A 13,044-nucleotide genomic window follows, 5' to 3' on the forward strand; every position below is an offset into this window, starting at 1 on the left:
CCAAACGAATTGACATCCATTAGAAAAATGGAAATCACTTGCAAACCACTTGAGCAATGAGGCAAGAAATGTCATGATGTAAAAGATGTGCAGGCTAAACAGCATTTGTGGTTGATTATCTACATTTCATTTAAATGTGAGTTTCTATATTATATTTTTCATTAGCTCAGTGGTGTGGGCGGCCCCTAACGCTTAAATTGGTAAATGCCGCCTTCTAGAAGATAGAATGAATATGGTATGAATACAGCAGTGTTTCTCAACCACGGATTGATTTGATAGAAATCCCAACTGCAACATTCAGACGACTAAGAATTGATTTTAATATTCCCTGCTATTTGGTTTTAATTATCACTTTGGAGGGGAAAGGTTACATGCCATCCATTTTCATTTCAAAGAGGTCCAATTAGCTCTAGGTATCTTCAATATAAATAACGTTCACTTCCTAACCTTTCAGAGTATCCTCCTAACCTTTCCTTAGTGCCAATGTAGCCTGGGTCTCTGGATTAAACTGGCCTTTAGTCTGAGTTGACCTCTCAGTGCCCAGACTTTATCGCCTTCTCTACATCTGTGTGTGTGGGGGGGGGCATGCTCCAAGGGTCTCAAGTAATTCACACATTATTTATGAGTTGTTAATGTGAGAATGAGCCGAACTGGCAGAGCTGACGGAAGAGAGGAGCAGCTGCCGTGTGAGTGTGTGTTTACTGTTCCTATTACCAGACTGTCGTGTTCGGTCTGATAAGAGGGTGTCATGAGAGAACAGAACCACTGTCTTCTACAGCAGGGTCTCCCAAACTCGGTCCTACATGTTTTGGGTCCTGCCCTAGCACTACACAGCTGATTCAAATCATCCAAGCTTGATGATGAGTTGGTTATTTTAATTATTTTAATAATAATGTGTGTGTTGTTATTTGTGTGTGTGACGTAAAGTTTAGTTAACAAACTATACAGTGCGTGGAGTCTCGTCATTCTTGAACAAGTCTTTAACAATGTCTTTAACAATTGAACCAACTTGTGAAGTGGAGTCCTGAGGCCGTATCCAAGTTGTTTCCATATGTACATTATTATCATCATTAGTACAGCGCTCCTGTAGCATCATCACTGGTGAGTCATTGTTCCAACCTTCATTACCACTACAAAGCTTACTTTCCTATAGTTATCTGAGGCCTGAGGGTTTAAGAGCAGCGGGGGAAGAGGGGGAGTGAGGAGAATGAAGTACAGAGAGTAGGAGAAAAAAAGAGGTGGGATTAGAGAGGGGAGAGAGAGGAATTCTCTATACCCCTCAAGGCAAGGGACTCCTTACCCCTTCAGCTCTTCTCTCTCTCTCTCTCTCTGTCTGTTTGGAGAGGTTTGTCAGCACAACGCAGTACCCATTTTGTTCATTGCCTTATGTGGCCTGATCGGGTTATTTCAACTGCATTTCAGCATTTAGACTGTTTCTTTTACCCTTATTTTACCAGGTAAGTTTACCGAGAACACATTTTCATTCATATCTACGATCTGGGGAATAGTTACAGGGGAGAGGAGTCAGGATGAATGAGCCAATTGGAACCGGTGCACTATTTGATTACTATAGCAGCACACCGCCATAACGGCTGCCGTCACTTATATGGCAAGTGTCCAATATTGACTTGCCTATAGCCAGTTAGTCACCAGGGGTCTGAACAGTGCTGTAGGAGGACATTAGTGGTGATCAGTAGAGCACTTTGTGGTGGTCAGCACTGAACCAGTCTAACACTGATGTGGTGGAGCGCGCACATACACACACAATCAGGCCCAACTGAAAGCATTTCAGACTGGCACCTCTTGGCACGTATTGTGTTGAATACCAAACTGCCAAACTTCCAGACACAGTCACAGTTCTGCTGTTTCAGCCTATTGCTGGTATATGTGTGTGTATGGTATACTGTGCTCTATCGTTACTGGTGTTTCATCTGATGTCTAACCTATCAGTGAAATATACCTGTACATCAAAACAGTTTTAAGATGGCGCCGAGAAGAAAGCTGACCTTTTACGTGTTCCTATCCAATTGTGTTTTTGTTAGTTTCTTTGCGTTGTTTGTAACTGACTTTTTAAACTGATTTTGTACATAATGTTGCTACTACTGTCTCTTATGACCGAAAATAACTTCTGGACATCAGAAGTGTGATTACTCACCACTAACTGGCAGAATCCTTTTTTTCCTCTAATGAGTCCGACATGAACGACATACTGCTTTCCCGAGAACAGGCGCAGATCCCTGTCATTTGCGTGAAGAGAAGGCGGAGAAAAGGGGCCGGAGGGCGGGCGGGCTGCCTTCGGATAATTCATAGGCGATCAAATAAACCCCCACTGCCTTCCATTCTGCTAGCAAACAAACGTGCAATCTTTGGAAAACAAAATTGATGACCAACACAGAAGATTTAACTGCCTACGGGACATTCAAAACTGCTTCACGGAGTCATGGCTGAACGACGACACTATCAACATACAGCTGGCTGGTTATACGCTGTATCGGCAGGATAGAAGCCGCGTCTGGTAAGACAAGGGGCGGCGGACTATGTATTTTTGTAAATAACAGCTGGTGCACGATATCTAAGGAAGTCTCAAGGTTTTACTCGCCTGAGGTAGAGTATATCATGATAAGCTGTAGACCACACTATCTACCTAGAGTTTTCATCTGTATTTTTCATAGCTGTCTACATACCACCACAGACTGATGCTGGCACTAAGACTGCACTCAATGAGCTGTATTCCGCCATAAGCAAACAGGAAAATGCTCACACAGGGGCGGCACTCCTAGTGGCCAGGGACTTTAATGCAGGGAAAGTTAAATCGGTCTTACCAAATTTCTATCAGCATATTAAATGTGCAACCAGAAGGAAAAAAACTCTGGACCACCTTTACTCCACACACAGAGACTCATACAAAGCCCACCCTCCCCCTCCATTTGGCAAATCTGACCATAATTCTATCCTGATTCCTGATAAAAAAGCAAAAATTTAATCAGGAAGCACCAGAGATTCGATCATTAAAAAAGTGGTCAGATGAAGCAGATGCTAAGCTACAGGACTGTTTTGCAAGCACAGACTGGAAAATGTTCCAGGATTCCTCCGATGGCATTGAGGAGTACACCACATCAGTCATTGGCTTCATCAATAAGTGCATCGATGATGTCTTCCCCACAGTGACCATTCATACATACCCCAACCAGAAGCCATGGATTACAGGCAACATCCGCACTGTGCTAAAGGATAGAGCTGCTGCTTTCAAGGAGTGGGGCTCTAACCCTAAGATTGGATCGTACTACACTGGCTTTGATGCTCGTCGGTTGTGGCAGGGCTTGCAAACCATTACAGACTACAAAGGGAAGCACAGCCGAGAGCTGCCCAGTGACATGAGCCTACCAGATGAGCTAAACTACTTCTATGCTCGCTTCGAGGCAAATAGCACTGAAACAAGCATGAGAGCACCAGCTGTTCCGGAAGACTCTCTGCAGCCGATGTGAGTAAGACCTTTAAACAGGTCAAGGCCCATTATCCCAGAAACCTTAGAGACACTCCAATTTGCGTACCGCACCAACAGATCTACAGATGATGCAATCTCTATTGCACTCCACACTGCCCTTTCACACCTGGACAAAAGGAACACCTATGTGAGAATGCTATTCATTGACTACAGCTCAGCGTTCAACAACATAGTGCCCTCAAAGCTCATCACTAAGCTAAGGACCCTGGGACTAAACACCTCCCTCTGCAACTGGATCTTGGACTTCCTGACGGGCCGCCCCCAGGTGGTAAGGGTAGGTAACAACACATCCGCCACGTCACCTACAAACAAGCAAGATTTCTGGCTCTCACAGACCTGTAACTTCTTCTTTAAGAGGCTCCTCTGTCCTCCACCCGTTACCTGTATTAATGGCACCTGTTTGAACTTGTTATCAGTATAAAAGACACCTGTCCACAACCTCAAACCGTCACACTCCAAACTCCACTATGGCCAAGACCAAAGAGCTGTCAAAGGACACCAGAAACAAAATTGTAGACCTGCACCAGGCTGGGAAGACAGAATCTGCAATAGGTAAGCAGCTTGGTTTGAAGAAATCAACTGTGGGAGCAATTATTAGGAAATGGAAGACATACAAGACCACTGATAATCTCCCTCGATCTGGGGCTCCACGCAAGATCTCACCCCGTGGGGTCAAAATGATCACAAGAACGGTGAGCAAAAATCCCAGAACCACACGGGGGGACCTAGTGAATGACCTGCAGAGAGCTAGGACCAAAGTAACAAAGCCTACCATCAGTAACACACTACGCCGCCAGGGACTCAAATCCTGCAGTGCCAGACGTGTCCCCCTGCTTAAGCCAGTACATGCCCAGGCCCGTCTGAAGTTTGCTAGAGAGCATTTGGATGATCCAGAAGAAGATTGGGAGAATGTCATATGGTCAGATGAAACCAAAATATAACTTTTCGTGTTTGGAGGACAAAGAATGCTGAGTTGCATCCAAAGAACACCATACCTACTGTGAAGCATGGGGGTGGAAACATCATGCTTCGGGGCTGTTTTTCTGCAAAGGGACCAGGACGACTGATCTGTGTAAAGGAAAGAATGAATGGGGCCATGTATCGTGAGATTTTGAGTGAAAACCTCTTTCCATCAGCAAAGGCATTGAAGATGAAACGTGGCTGGGTCTTTCAGCATGACAATGATCCCAAACACACCCCCGGGCAACGAAGGAGTGGCTTCGTAAGAAGCATTTCAAGGTCCTGGAGTGGCCTAGCCAGTCTCCAGATCTCAACCCCATAGAAAATCTTTGGAGGGAGTTGAAAGTCCGTGTTGCCCAGCAACAGCCCCAAAACGTCACTGCTCTAGAGGAGATCTGCATGGAGGAATGGGCCAAAATACCAGCAACCGTGTGTGAAAACCTTGTGAAGACTTACAGAAAACGTTTGACCTCTGTCACTGCCAACAAAGGGTATATAACAAAGTATTGAAATAAACTTTTGTTATTGACCAAATACTTATTTTCCACCATAATTTGCAAATAAATTCATTAAAAATCCCACAATGTGATTTTCTGGATTTATTTCCCTCATTTTGTCTATCATAGTTGAAGTGTATCTATGATGAAAAGTACAGGCCTCTCTCATCTTTTTAGGTGGGAGAACTTGCACAATTGGTGGCTGACTAAATACTTTTTGCCCCACTGTATATACTAGGCGGTGTCAGAGGAAAGCCCAAAATATTTTTCAAAGACTTCAGCCACCCTAGTCATAGACTGTCCTCCCTGCTACCGCACGGCAAACGGTGCCGGAGCACCAAGTCTAAGTGGCTTCTAAACAGCTTCTACCCCCAAGCCGTAAGACTCCTGAACATCTAATCAAATGCCTACCCAGTCTATTTGCATTGCCCCCCCCCCCCCCCCGCCTCTTTACACCGCTGCTACTCTCTGTTTATTATCTTTAATCACTATGACTATGTACCGGTACCCCCCTGTATATAGTCTCGCTATTGTTATTTTACTGCTGCTCTTTAATTACTTGTTCCTTTTTTTACTGCATTGTTGGTTAGGGGCTCGTAAGTAAGCATTTCCCAGTACACCTGTTGTATTCGGTGCATGTGACTAATAAAATTTGACTTGAGTTGATTTGAAACACACACAGACAAGAACGCACAAATACACACACCTCTGATCCAAGTGTGGGGAATAAACAGAGCTCTCAACACTTCCCTCTTCAGCTGTCAATCACACTACTGCAAAGATAGAAAGGGGTAGGGACAGCAAAATAACTGTGTGAGATGTGTGTGTTTGTGTGAGAAAGAGGTATGAATGTGTGATTCTCTGACTCAGATAATTAAATTTGACAGAGTTTGACTTCAGCTCAGTCATTGTTAATATTTGATTTGCGCAGACTAATGAATTCATTACGGTTTTAATTGCATCGCCTTTGGTTGATAAATGCAAGTATAATATCAGCACTGTGCCCCTGCAACAGGACCACACAGGTAAGCAGGTACACACACACACATACAGGGAGAAAAATACAGTCTGGGCACTAAAAGCTAAACTCAGACTAAAGGACATTCTGATCCAGATGCACATTCAGTCTACTCTGGTGATTGAGTGCCTATATGGAGTTGTAGTAATGAAGTCCTGAACACACACACACACAATTCATACAACTCTCTCTCAGGTTTCCCACCTCTCTCCCTGTGGATTAGAGGCAGCTGTTTTCCTTTATGGTCATTACTGATCATTATTAACACACACCCAAGTAATTGGAGAATTTGATAATTACTAACCATCTGGAGCACCATTCTAGCTAATCACCTAGAGAGAAAGAGCGAGAGAGAGATATGTGTAGAGGGAGGGAGAGATCTTAAAGGGAAATGTCACCGCTGGGGGAGAGATCTTAAAGGGAAATGTCACCGCTGGGGTGTTTTTTGTTGTTGTCTCCCTACATAATTATGAGTGATGAGAGGGTGTTTCAGACATAATTATGCACTATTGCAGTTTTTTAGAATTTTTGTTCAACCAATGATTGAGCCTGCTGTCTGATCTAAAAATGAATGGATTCATGTTTTGTAGCAATTTTTGTGGATTTTGTGTTTTTTGTGTTTTGCCGATTGCATGATCACGCTAGCTGCGAGTAGATATGTTTGTCCTTGTTCAATAGAGCCATTGGACTTGTCTCAAGAATGTTCCTATCTGCCAGGACATTGCTGGATATCTTGATTGACTCATTGTCCCTGGTTTTTTAAAGATTACAGCCAACGGGAGCCCTATTTCCTTGTTCCCATCCTCTGTACGTTTACAGGTGCATGGGAGCTATGTTAACGTGCAGTGTCTATCCGAGATGGCTAAATAATGAGTTACAATGGCTGCTTCTGATGATTCCTTTTTCCAAGAAGAGCTGGATGACGATTTATTTGTTGTTATTTTACATAGGAACATACAGCCCTATTTATTTGATCCAGAAAACACTGAAGAACAAGAAAGAAAAGTAATTGCGAGTCCAGCAAGTAGTGGCAGCAGCTCAAACCAGCTGGAATAGGACTCGGGAGGGCAAATGACAAATAAGTAAGTTGTTTTGCGGTAGGTACAGAGCTACTGTAACAATACCAGCTCTTTTTACGCAAGGCAATATTGTTCAGTACAGTACAATTTGGTGATCGATTCAGCCATAACGGCCTTGCTAGTACCACAACAAGCCAAGCTAGCCAAGTTTCGCTAGCTAGCTAGGTATGTCTGCTAAACCTAAAATGTACTGTAGCTGGATAACTAGCCTAGCTAGCCTCAGTGCCACTCATTAGTAAAATAAAGAAGAACTGTACATACAGTACCAGTCAAAAGTTTGGACAAACCTACTAATTCCAGAGTTTTCTTGATTTTTATTAAGGCAAAGCGTGGCTACTTTGAAGAATCTCAAATATATTTGGATTTGTTTAACACTTTTTTGGTTACTACATGATTCCATATGCGTTATTTCATAGTTGAGGTCTTCACTATTATTCTACAATGCACAAAATAGTTTTAAAAAACTAAAACCCTTGAATGAATAGGTGTCTCAACTTTTGACTAGTACTGTATGTCAAATTGGCATAACTGTTCCTGCTGTGTAAACTCACATTGAAAAAAATAAACGTTGTTTTGAATACAAGCCATGTCTATTTATTTGCTATCTTGACAGACTAATTTACTGAAGCATGTTTACTTGCCATCAAATTAAAGTTTAAATGATACACCAACTCCCTGCATAATTTATTTTAGCATTAAGCTTGAAGCTAGTTTATCCAAAAACATTTCAAGAATTTCACAATGAATTGATCCAGAAGTTGTCATCGACACTTTATTGGTTTCTGATACAGCTGTCGTCATTTGTCAATACATTTGTAAAAAAATAAATAAAACACCACTATATACAATGTACTTGGAAAGTATTCAGACCCCTTGACTTTCCCCATGTTACGTTACAGCCTTATTCTAAAATTGATTACATTGTTTCCCCCCCCCCTCAATCTACACACAATACCCCATAGTGACCAAGCAAAAACACATTTAGACATTTTTGCAAATGTATTAAAAAAAATAAAGAACTGAAATATCACATTCACACAATTATTCAGACACTTTACTCTGTACTTCTCTGAAGCACCTTTGGCAGCGTTTACAGCCTTGAGTATTCTTGGGTATGACGCTACAAGCTTGGCACACCTGTATTTGGGGAGTTTCTCCCATTCTTCTCTGCAGATCCTCTCAAGCTCTGTCAGGTTGGATAGGGAGCGTCGCGGCACAGCTATTTTCAGGTCTCTCCAGAGATGTTGGATCGGGTTCAAGTCAAGGTCGGAGAGTCCTTTAGGTGCTTTTTGGAAAACTCCTAGCGGGCTGTCATGTGCCTTTTACTGAGGAGTGGCTTCCATCTAGCCACTCTACCATAAAGGCTTAATTGGTGGAGTGCTGCAGAGATGGTTATCCTTCTGGAAGGTTCTCCCATCTCCACAGAGGAACTCTGGAGCTCTGTCAGAGTAACCATCGGATTGTTGTTCACCTCCTGACCAAGGCCCTTCTCCCCCGATTGCTCAGTTCTAGGAAAAGTCTTGGTAGTTCCAAACTCCTTCCATTTAAGAATTATGGAAGCCACTGTGTTCTTGGGGACCTTCAATGTTGCAGAAATGTTTGGTACCCTTCCCCAGATCTGTGCCACGACACAATCCTGTCTCTGAGTTCTACGGACCTTATATAGACAGGTGTGTGCCTTTCCAAATCATGTCCAATCGATTGAATTTACCACAGGTGGACTCCAATCAAGTTGACGAAACATCTCAAGGATGATCAATGGAAACAGTCTCATAGCAAAGAGTCTGAATACTTACATAAATAAGGGGTCTTTTTATTTTTAATACATTTTCTTAAATCTCCAAAAACCTGTTTTCACTTTGTCATTATGGGGTATTGTGTGTAGATTGCTGAGGAGAATGTTTTCTTTCAATCCATTTTAGAATAAGGCTGCAACATAACAAAATGTGGAAAAAGTCAAGGGGTCTGAATACCCTCCGAAGGCACTGTCCATACAGTTAAAGTTGGAAGTTTACATACACCTTAGCCAAATACATTTAAACTCAGTGTATCACAATTCCTGACATTTAATCCAAGTAAAAATGCCCTGTCTTAGGTCAGTTTGTATCACCACTTGAGTTTAAGAATGTGAAATGTCAGAATAATAGTAGAGAGAATGAACTATTTCAGCTTTTATTTCTTTCATCACATTCCCAGTGGGTCAGAAGTTTACATACACTCAATTAGTATTTGGTAGCATTGCCTTTAAATTGTTTAATTTGGGTCAAGCATTTCGTGTAGCCTTCCACAAGCTTCCCACAATAAATTGGGTGAATTTTGGCCCATTCCTCCTGACAGAGCTGGTGTAACTGAGTCAGGTTTGTAGGCCTCCATGCCTTTTCAGTTCTGCCCACAAATTTTCTATAGGATTAAGGTCAGGGCTTTGTGATGGCCACTCCAATACCTTGACTTTGTTGTCCTTAAGCCATTTTGCCACAACTTTAGAAGTATGCTTGGGGTCATTGTCCATATGGAAGACCCATTTGCGACCAAGCTTTAACTTTGACTGATGTCTTGAGATGTTGCTTCAATATACCCCACATAATTTTCCTTCGTCATGATGCCATCTATTTTGTGAAGTGCACCAGTCCCTCCTGCAGCAAAGCACCCTCACAACATGATGCTGCCACCATCCGCTTCACGTTTGGGATGATGTTCTTCGGCTTGCAAGCGCTCCCCTTTTTCTTCCAAACATAACGATGGTCATTATGGCCAAACAGTTTTATTTTTGTTTCATCAGACCAGAGGACATTTCTCCATGTGCATTTGCAAACCGTAGTTTGGCTTTTTTATGGCAGTTTTGGAGCAGCGGCTTCTTTCTTGCTGAGCGGCCTTTCAGGTTATGTCGATATAGGACTTGTCTTACTGTGGATATAGATACTTTTGTACCGGTTTCCTCCAGCATCTTCACAAGGTCCTTTGCTGTTGTTCTGGGATTGATTTGCACTTTTTGCACCAAAGTACTTTCATCTCTAGGAGACAGAACACGTCTCCTTCCTGAGCGGTATGACGGCTGTGTGGTCCCATGGTGTTTATACTTGCGTACTATTGTTTGTACAGATGAACGTGGTACCTTCAGGCGTTTGGAAATTGTTCCCAATGATGAACCAGACTTGTGGAGGTCTACAATTTTTTTTCTGAGGTCTTGGCTGATTTCTTTTGATTTTCCCATGTCAAGCAAAGAGGCACTGAGTTTGAAGGTAGGCCTTGAAATACATCCACAGGTACACCTCCAATTGACTCAAATTATGTCAATTAGCCTATCAGAAGCTTCTAAAGCCATGATTTTCTGGAATTTTCCAAGCTGTTTAAAGGCACAGTCAACTTAGTGTGTTTAAACTTCTGACCCACTGGAAATGTGATACAGTGAATTATAAGTTAAATAATTTGTCTGTAAACCATTTTTGGAAAAATTACATGCACAAATTAGATGTCCTAACCGACTTGGCAAAACTATAGTTTATTAACAAGAAATTTGTTTTGTGGTTGAAAATCAAATTTGAATGACTCCAACCTAAGTGTATGTAAACATCCCACTTCAACTGTATGTACAACAGCTAGCAACATATATACCACAATGCAGTTGTAATCATACTAGGCATTTACATATTATATTACAAAATATGGATGTTATGTTGGTTGAATGTTCCAGGTAGGTTCCTGTATGTTTTTCAGCTGGTGAACCTCTTCTTGTGTTGGAAATAATAGCTGGTTTAGCAGGCTTTGGCGCTGTGGTGATGTTGGCAGAGATGTTTAGTGGAGCTGTGACTCTGGCTCCTTGTAGACAACAGTCTGCTCTTTTCTGCACTTCACAGCCATGTGGCCTCTCGTACACCTTTTCACTCCCCACTGCTTCGACCTCTTGCAGAAGATTTGTTTGTACTGAAAGTCTCCTGGTAAGCCATTAAGACTGATCATGAGGATGTGTAACCATACAATGATATGTGTTCATCTGTAAACAAAAAAAAGGGTACAATAGACTGGTATGTGTTTCGTTACACTCAGAGTCAATAATGGGGCATTGAGATGGGCTGTTAGCAAAGATGAGAAAAGTTTGAGGTGGGGCTTGACTTGTAAACAGTCTAGTTGTGTATTGTTGTGTATGAGCACATACAGTTGTGCTTTTGAGTAGACAAGAACTACCAACAATAGAGGGAATAGAATGAAGAGTATACGAACAGCCCCTTTCCCCCCATGCCAAAGAACTGACTGGAAGGGTGTGAAAAATATCATAAGCACTTGTCTTGTAGACAGCTTAGTGTATTGGTGATTTTGTTTTCTAAAGAGGGTATTGTGCTTTCATAAATACCTTTGGCTGTCCTGGCTTGTTTCAAATTCAGATGTTGAGCTTGAGCTTATTTCAGGCTGAAAGCTTTCATCCAATGGGTCTACAGGCGCTGTACTACTAAAGCCAGTGTCAAAGCCATCATCATCAGCAGCAGCAGGATTAGTGTGTAGGACACACAGAAGTCAGTGATTAGGCAACATTTTACTACTTTGTCCCCATCAATACACACTCAAACAAGATACTATATCCACCCATCCCATTCATGTCAATAGATCATGCATACTAACCTTAACACAATACCCACCTCCAACAGACACAAGTCAGTCACCCACACCATCCCCTCCTTACTAATACCTATTTTTTCCCAAATTAAACTTCAAGCCTTGCATGAACAATCAACTAAGCCTCCATAATACAGAGAAAACTACAGTAGAAGTTGTAGCCTACTTGTAAACACACCAACTATGACAACAAGACACGGGCCATGTTTTTGCCTAGCTCCAGTTTATGTATTTGCTCATCATGGAGTTATGGAAAGATTTAGTAGATTTTAGGTTCTTGGTGCTGAGCTTGATGTTGATGGGATCATACTCTAAGTAGAACACATAGCCACGTTAGCCTCTACGATAGTTAGTTAGCTAGCTAGCTAATGGTTAGCTAACATAACCTAACGAAGCTAATGTTAGCTTGCAAAGTTAAAAATCACATCGCCACATTGTTATGCTTTGAAATGTCTAGCCAGCATATTATGAATGCTAGCTAACTAGATTTTGGTTTAGATAAACAAATGTAGTTCACTAGTTATCTAGCTAGTTAGTTAGCTAGGTAAAGTTAGCTACGTTACCTCAGCTTAACTTATTTTCTGCTGCGCGGATCAGATGCCTTCCTCTTTGAGGTGAAGGGGAATTTCAATGGAATATCATCAATTTTCAAAGCTCAACGACATTGCAACCCCATCAGTGAGACTTCAGTTCCGTTTCGAAATCCTGTCTGAAAATGCTGGCTGCAAACACAGACATTTAGATTTTTCTTACGTCAACTGTATACAGTGCCAAATCGCAAGGAATTCTGGGCATTGTGGTTTGCTTACAACCAGGAAATGTAGCTGGCCGTTTCTACCGGTGAGAGGCAGAAACACTTGTATTTGTGTGTAATGAGGAAATTAAAACATTTGACTACACATATGATATGTTAATAACATATTAATGGCCATATATAGTGAAATAGAGCAGCAGTAAAATTTGACTTTAAGAAAATGCACTCACAACCACAAATCAATATGGAAGAAACATAATTGGTGTATAGATAGAAGTTTAAACATTCTTCAAGGTTTATCTCATATGGGAGCTTTTCCCTGGTTCATCTCTGAAAACATGTTTTGTGTTGCTACTAACTTCTCTATTTTTTTTACCGTGAATCTTGTTCTGGAGGCAGCTTTGCATAGTAGTCACTAGCGGGCACAGCCACAAAGTCATAAAATCTGATTTTAAACCTAACCCCAACCATACTGCTAACCCTAATGCTTAACCTTAACCTCCAAATAAGACCTAAAAGCTCATTCTTGTTTTAAACCTGCCCTTTGCTCTCTTTGTTTCCTTTGTACATTCCCCTTTGCCATCCTTTTCCCTCTCTCCTCAGCTCTCATCTCAAATTTTTAT

The 13,044-nt window shown here is 41.8% G+C and overlaps 1 long non-coding RNA gene across 2 annotated transcripts; it reads right to left on the reverse strand.

Moving 5' to 3' along the window:
• Positions 1-7,805: 7,805 nt before the first annotated feature.
• Positions 7,806-12,450, reverse strand: LOC115114528 (uncharacterized). Of its 2 annotated transcripts, XR_003861249.2 has the most exons (3): positions 12,231-12,450; positions 11,408-11,503; positions 7,806-11,050 (listed from the first exon to the last, which is right to left on the reverse strand). It is a non-coding gene; the product is annotated as an uncharacterized LOC115114528 (long non-coding RNA). The 2 variants fall into 2 exon arrangements; XR_010460916.1 differs by lacking the exon at positions 12,231-12,450 and having other exon boundaries at positions 11,408-12,224.
• Between the last annotated feature and the right edge of the window lie 594 nt (positions 12,451-13,044).

This window comes from Oncorhynchus nerka, linkage group LG3, assembly GCF_034236695.1.
Source record: "Oncorhynchus nerka isolate Pitt River linkage group LG3, Oner_Uvic_2.0, whole genome shotgun sequence".
NCBI lineage: Eukaryota > Metazoa > Chordata > Actinopteri > Salmoniformes > Salmonidae > Oncorhynchus > Oncorhynchus nerka.